The following is a 5,929-nucleotide window of genomic DNA, read 5'->3' as shown; positions in this document are numbered from 1 at the left end:
TAGAGATGCTTCTTGGGGCTGACGCATTCCTTCCAGGTAGACACATGACGGGTCCTTTGTGTCACTCTGCGTGGTCCCATTCATCTAAGCTGGTGCCCCTTCCGCTTTAGGACCTCCAGATACACATGCTTGGGATACGTCTGTGGTCTCCCGGGGTGGTCACCCTGGAGTCTCGTCCACTTCTGAAAATAGGAGACGAGAACACTCAATGACTCCTTGTCTGCTTCATGGGGAATCGTTTGTTGAAGAGCGCCCGGGTCCATGGATTGCCATGGAGCGGGGAACTCCCGGTCACGTCCCATCTTAAAAGGTGTGAAACCTGTGGTGGACTTAACGGTGGACCTCATGGTGAGAAGCGCAAGTGGTAGCGCCCCATCGAAATCCAATGTCTCTGAGGTCATCACCATCAGAGTTTTGATATAAGCCTCTGATTCGTTGGTTCGAGCTTACCTTGAATTGCAGATAAAAAACCCATGCCTTCCAAAGTGGAGTCTTCAATTTAGTTGCCTACAGGACTGGACCTCCATCAATTTCATGCCGATACAAACCAGTCTCATCCCTGGCCGCCCGGTTAGTTCTTCTCCTCCGGGATACCCTCTCTTGGTCTGAAATAAGGTTGTTAGTTTGGAAAACATATATTTTCCCATTCTTGATTCCACCACCATCACTGACTGTCTCAAGTCGTCTTCTGCTGTCTCTTTAGTCATCTTGTCTGCTTTGTCATTACCTACTTTTACGTGGGGAAAGTCCTTCTAATATGTGCCCTGCATTTAATAACTATTTCTTTTGGTTTTAGCAGAGCCTCTCTAAGTTTTTGTTTCTTTTTTTTTTTTCTTCACGCTATGTTGAATCGCTGTTCCTGCTACTGTTTAAAAAAAAATTTTTGTAAACATTTGCCTCATGCTGCCGCATATCTGATGCATGCTGAATGTTTTTGTTCAATTGGGTCCAATTACATGCTGACGTATGTCAAAATTCATCAAAATTAGTCTTTTACTTCCCTGTCGTTCACGTTCCTGTCATTCACGTTCCCCTCTCTTTTCCGAAAAAGAACTACAGAAACAGAGCCTTCTTTTTCGGAAACATCCAAGTAAAACAGCTAAATCAGGCCGCACAAGAGAAACCGGCATCGCTGTACCTTCTGATGTGTTCAATCTCCCCAAAAATATAAGGGCAGTGCGCATTGTAATTTTTCCGTGCGATAGTTTGAAACTGCAAAAAGCCAAACGTCAAAGGAGCCACCTTGCGGCTTCCAAACAGCAAATCTTAGATGATGCATCGAGAAGAACATTACCATACCGAATAAGTACAACGCCATCCGTAGGTCAGAAAGAGTAGAGTAGCTGTTTAAGCACTTGAATAAAAATTCCAGAATACAAAATCGAATACGTGGGGCAACTGAGCGTAGCAAAATTTAACTCCAAGGTGAGAGAATGAGAAAAGTCCCTATACGATTCTGAAAGTGGTATATGGAAAAAACCTTTGCTAAATCGATTACAGAAAAATGTGTACGAATGAGAATCTTAGTATGTTTGAGTAGACGGCAAAAACAGTATGAGCGGCGCGGCCATGTCAGGCCTAGATACCAGTCAATGAGATGAGATCCTCTGACAGGTCCACTCTGGCTGCCACACCCTTTAGGACCTACGATAATTGAGGAGGAGGGAACATTAAATAAATTGCCTTGTGTTTCATCCAACCAGGCCATGCGATAAATTTCATTCTCTCGTTTGTCAAAAGCATTGTGCAGTGGGAAGGACCGATCAGCGGATGGTAAGGTCATATGGAGGAAGTCTAAGGAGACCAAAGCCGATACTGTTGGAAGACAGAGTTCAGTGGTGGGTCATCGGCTGACTTTAGCAATAGTCAGCCTTGTATCAGCAGGCATTGGGAGCAAGTGTGGTCCAGCATGTTCAGGTTCATGACAGTCTTTCAGTGAGGCCAGAGGTGATCCCTATTGTTGGGGATTCGGTTACCCATGGAGCAGATGGGTATTGTCCATGTGGGGGTGCCGTATCCTGTCATTGTTGTTGGTTTTGTGGAGGAGGAGTCAGGACTTGTTGATCATAGCCTGATTGATGAACAGGTGGGTGCCGGCGGTGCGGGCATTTCCGTGTCCAATGATTCACATTACCACAAATGAAACAGCCAGCTTGGCTCCCGTGACTTCCTCGTCCACGCCCACTCAGACCTCCCCCTAGCCATGCGTCTCGGCCCTGCCTTATGGGCAGGTCGTAATGTTGAGGTGGGGCTTGGAGCTGCGGTGGGGGTGTGATCAGCCGTGGTGGAGCCTGTTGAGAGACACTGATTGACATTTGATTAGATCTCCCAAGTTTCTCTTTTTTGCATGCATTACTGGAGGCTCTCTTAGCCTCTTGTATTCGTGAATTCAAAAAGTCGTTCTGTAGCTTGGATGTTTTCTCAGTCTCTTCCTCGGCTCTCATTCGAGATTGCTGCATATAATATAGGAAATGAGTTCGCCAGTTCACGTCATCTGAAGTCGGGAGAGTGGGAGAGTTAGTCATCATTTTCTGCACATCAGACGGACAACCCCCCAGCACTGCTTGCCTGAACAAAGCTTGATTCAATGGATGACTATTGGGGTCCTTGCCCAGTTGCAGTCACCCAAGCCCCCATACAATTATCCAAATAAATCATTGGGTGTACCTCAGATAGCAATTCAAACGCCAATTGTTGTAGAGGACCCAATGGAGTTGGATAAGGGGAACTCAGTGTGTCTGATTTTCTATCATTCAGCCTAGTCAATTTGCAAGAGGCTATTCCCTCTAAAAGGTCCATAATCTCTCTGGGTAAATACTTACTCTTAAGCCAGTCTATTGCCCACAACTGTATGTCATAGTCAATTTTAGGCAAATCCAGCAACATTTGCCTCGTCAATTCAGTCTCCTTAGTTATAAAAGTGGTCGCATCCCAAACACTCATGCTCTCATTATCCTGTTTAATGTGCATACATTTTTCTAATTTTACCAATTGTTTATGAACCACCCTGGCAGATCAGGGGGAAGCTTGGCACACAAGGGATTCGGGTGGGGGCCAGTAAAATGGCTAGAATGTGTTACCCCCCTGGCGGCCCGGTAGTCCAGTGGTTAGCACGTTGACTTCACAGTGCAGAGGTACTGTTCAATTCCAGCTCCGGCCTCCCTGTGTGGAGTTTGCATGTTCTCCCCGGGCCTGCGTGGGTTTTCACCGGGTACTCCGGTTTCCTCCCATGTTCCAAAAACATGCATGGCAGGCTGATTGAACACGCTAAATTGTCCCGAGGTGTGAGTGTTAGTGCGCATGGTTGTTCGTCTCTGTGTGCCCTGTGATTGACTGGCAACCGGTTCAGGGTGTCCCCCGCCTACTGCCCGAAGTCGGCTGGGATAGGCTCCAGCACCCCCCCCCCCCCCGCGACCCTAGTGAGGATTAAGCGGTTCGGAAGATGAATGAATGAATGAGTGTTACCCCTCTTCCTGTAGACACCTCACACCCTCGTCACCTCGCGACTCGATTACTGTAATTCCCTCCTGCTCGGTCTCCCTTAAAAAACCCTCCATAAGCTTCAGCTGGTCCAAATTTCAGCTGCCCGCATTATCACGCTCACACCATACATACACCATATTACACCCGTCCTCCAACATCTCCACTGGCTCCCCATTTTACACCGCATTCAATATAAAATCCTCCTCCTCACATTCAAAGCCATCGATAACCTAGCCCCTCCATACCTATCTGACCTCATCCATATTCCTACACCTGTCCGCTCTCTTCGTAATACAGACTCATTAACACATTTCAAATCCAGCCTCAAAACACATCTGTTGTTTCTATTCACTCGGACCATAAAGCCATTATTTTTATTTTGTTGTATTTTTTCTTATTTTATTTGATGTTGTTTTTAACATTGTATTCGTGATTTTAACTGCTTGTTGTAAAGTGTCCTTGAGTTCCTAGAAAGGCGCCCACAAATAAAATGTATTATTATTACTCTAGCTCAAATTGAATTTCACTTAGCTTTTTCTTTTTCGAACTATTGTCTTATTCATACAATTTATTCTTAAAACCTTGTTTTCTCGCTTTACTTACCTCTCTGCGCAGTGCATTCACCCTTTTCTCTCTCTGCGCAATGCATTCGCCTTCCTTTCTTTCCTACTTACCACCAGACGGTATTTCAACCGTTTTCTTGCCTTCAGGCCTTCCGTCCATCTTACAGTTCACCATGTTTTTATCATACTCACCGTCCAATATACTCCCTTATGGACCGTGTGACGTCACGTAATTCTCCAATTGTAACAATGGAGCTGTCCCTAACTTTCCCTAAATATACAGCTGTTTACTCAGACCCCGATCTCCAGTCGTCAGTCCTACACTTTAACAGCATCCAGAATAATAAAAATTACCTGGACCTGCCTCAGCAATTAACCAGTAATTTTTTAATTGCCTACTAACTCAGTTTGGTCTTTGCTCGTCAGCTACTAGCAAAACCTACGACTCAGCGGTTCTACCTAATTTAAACCGCCTACTTGGTGACTCAATAACTGTGCCAATTCGGTTATCTACTACTCAGTGGCAAATTTTGGACGGTATAGTGTTTTGAATATACCTCACACCAACTCTTTAATTCATTTTTCCTGTACAGTACTTCCTTTTTCCTCATTCCCTTAAAACTCATTATCAATTTGGTATTTGCCACCTACAAAAATCCAAAATACTATACTTGGTTCAACACATTCAGGTTCAGAGCAGTTTGATTTGATCGGTCCTTATTGGACATAAGCCGAATCTTGACACTTTGCCCGTAATAACAGGAACAGGTGTGTCTTCTTACCTGTTTAAAGTGGTGCGCTCCTTGTTTACTGCCTGAGTCTGAAGGTTCTGAAACCGGTGTCAGTCTTTTTCCAGAGAGATCCTGTTCGTGACGCCATTTGTTGAGGAATGGGAGCTGTCAATTTGCTTTTGGCTCTCCTTGGACACAGGTTCTTTTATCTCTCTATAAGGTGGAAGAAGACCCACCACCACGTCGTCTTTTCTTCAGTTTATCACAACGCAACACGAATAGATTCGGGCTCCTGTGAGTCTCAGATTTCATCAGGAAGCCCCGACAAAATACAGTCACACGTTTATATAGGCATACTATGGTAATGAGGGGCGGGCAGTCCTTCCCCTTATGTAAAAATCAGAAACAAAGAAAGGTCAATGCAGTTCGATCTTGGCATTTTGACAAAGTACAGACCACATCTGCTGTGCATAAATTGTGAGATTGGAGTTTCTTTCTCAGGGAACTTGACAACCCTGAGGGGCTCAGCATAGGTGGGAGACCAGAAGAAGACACTTGGGGGGTGTTAATCACTCAAGGGGAAATAGGATCTAAACTTCACACTACATTCTTTGTTTTAAGTACTTCAACAGACGTTCAGGACAGAGAATAGTATCAATAGTTCTCATAGCAAGGTGAAATTCCTCAACAATGTTCTACTACTACTTCTAGCGGAATAATTCCTTAACACACCCCTGCTTTAGAGTCATTAAAACCTCAGCAGCTAACGGTACTGGAAGCATTCAACTCAAGAGAAGATTTATTTTTTTTCTGACATCATGCGTTAACTGATTCATTTCACTTTCCGCTTTATCAGGTTTGACCCACCTTGGAAATGCCCCTGATGGGACTATGACCAGAATCAATCGCTGATACAGCAAGGAGTCTGGATTTCCAGGCTGCTAAAAGCAGAATGTAATGTTTGTCACATCGAGTGAAGAATCGAAAGGTATAGCGTAGCTTCAGCTCAAATATACTTCTCAAAGCTTGCATACATGAATGATCAAGGCTAACAATAATATAAACTATTTACATTATTTGTACAGTCCACATTTTCATTCATTAATCTTAGCATTGATAATAACATTAATAGTAATACTGCATTAGTGTTGT

General features: G+C 44.3%; 1 pseudogene; it reads right to left on the bottom strand.

Annotated features, from left to right (window-relative positions):
- Positions 1-1,734: 1,734 nt before the first annotated feature.
- Positions 1,735-2,943, bottom strand: LOC147186624 (uncharacterized; annotated as a pseudogene).
- Positions 2,944-5,929: the final 2,986 nt, after the last annotated feature.

The sequence above is a fragment of the Hippocampus guttulatus genome, chromosome 21 (assembly GCF_054856545.1).
Source record: "Hippocampus guttulatus isolate MCC_2025c chromosome 21, RoL_Hgut_1.0, whole genome shotgun sequence".
NCBI lineage: Eukaryota > Metazoa > Chordata > Actinopteri > Syngnathiformes > Syngnathidae > Hippocampus > Hippocampus guttulatus.
Note: the sequence above shows the minus strand (reverse complement) of the source record. Positions and strands in the feature narration are given on the sequence as shown.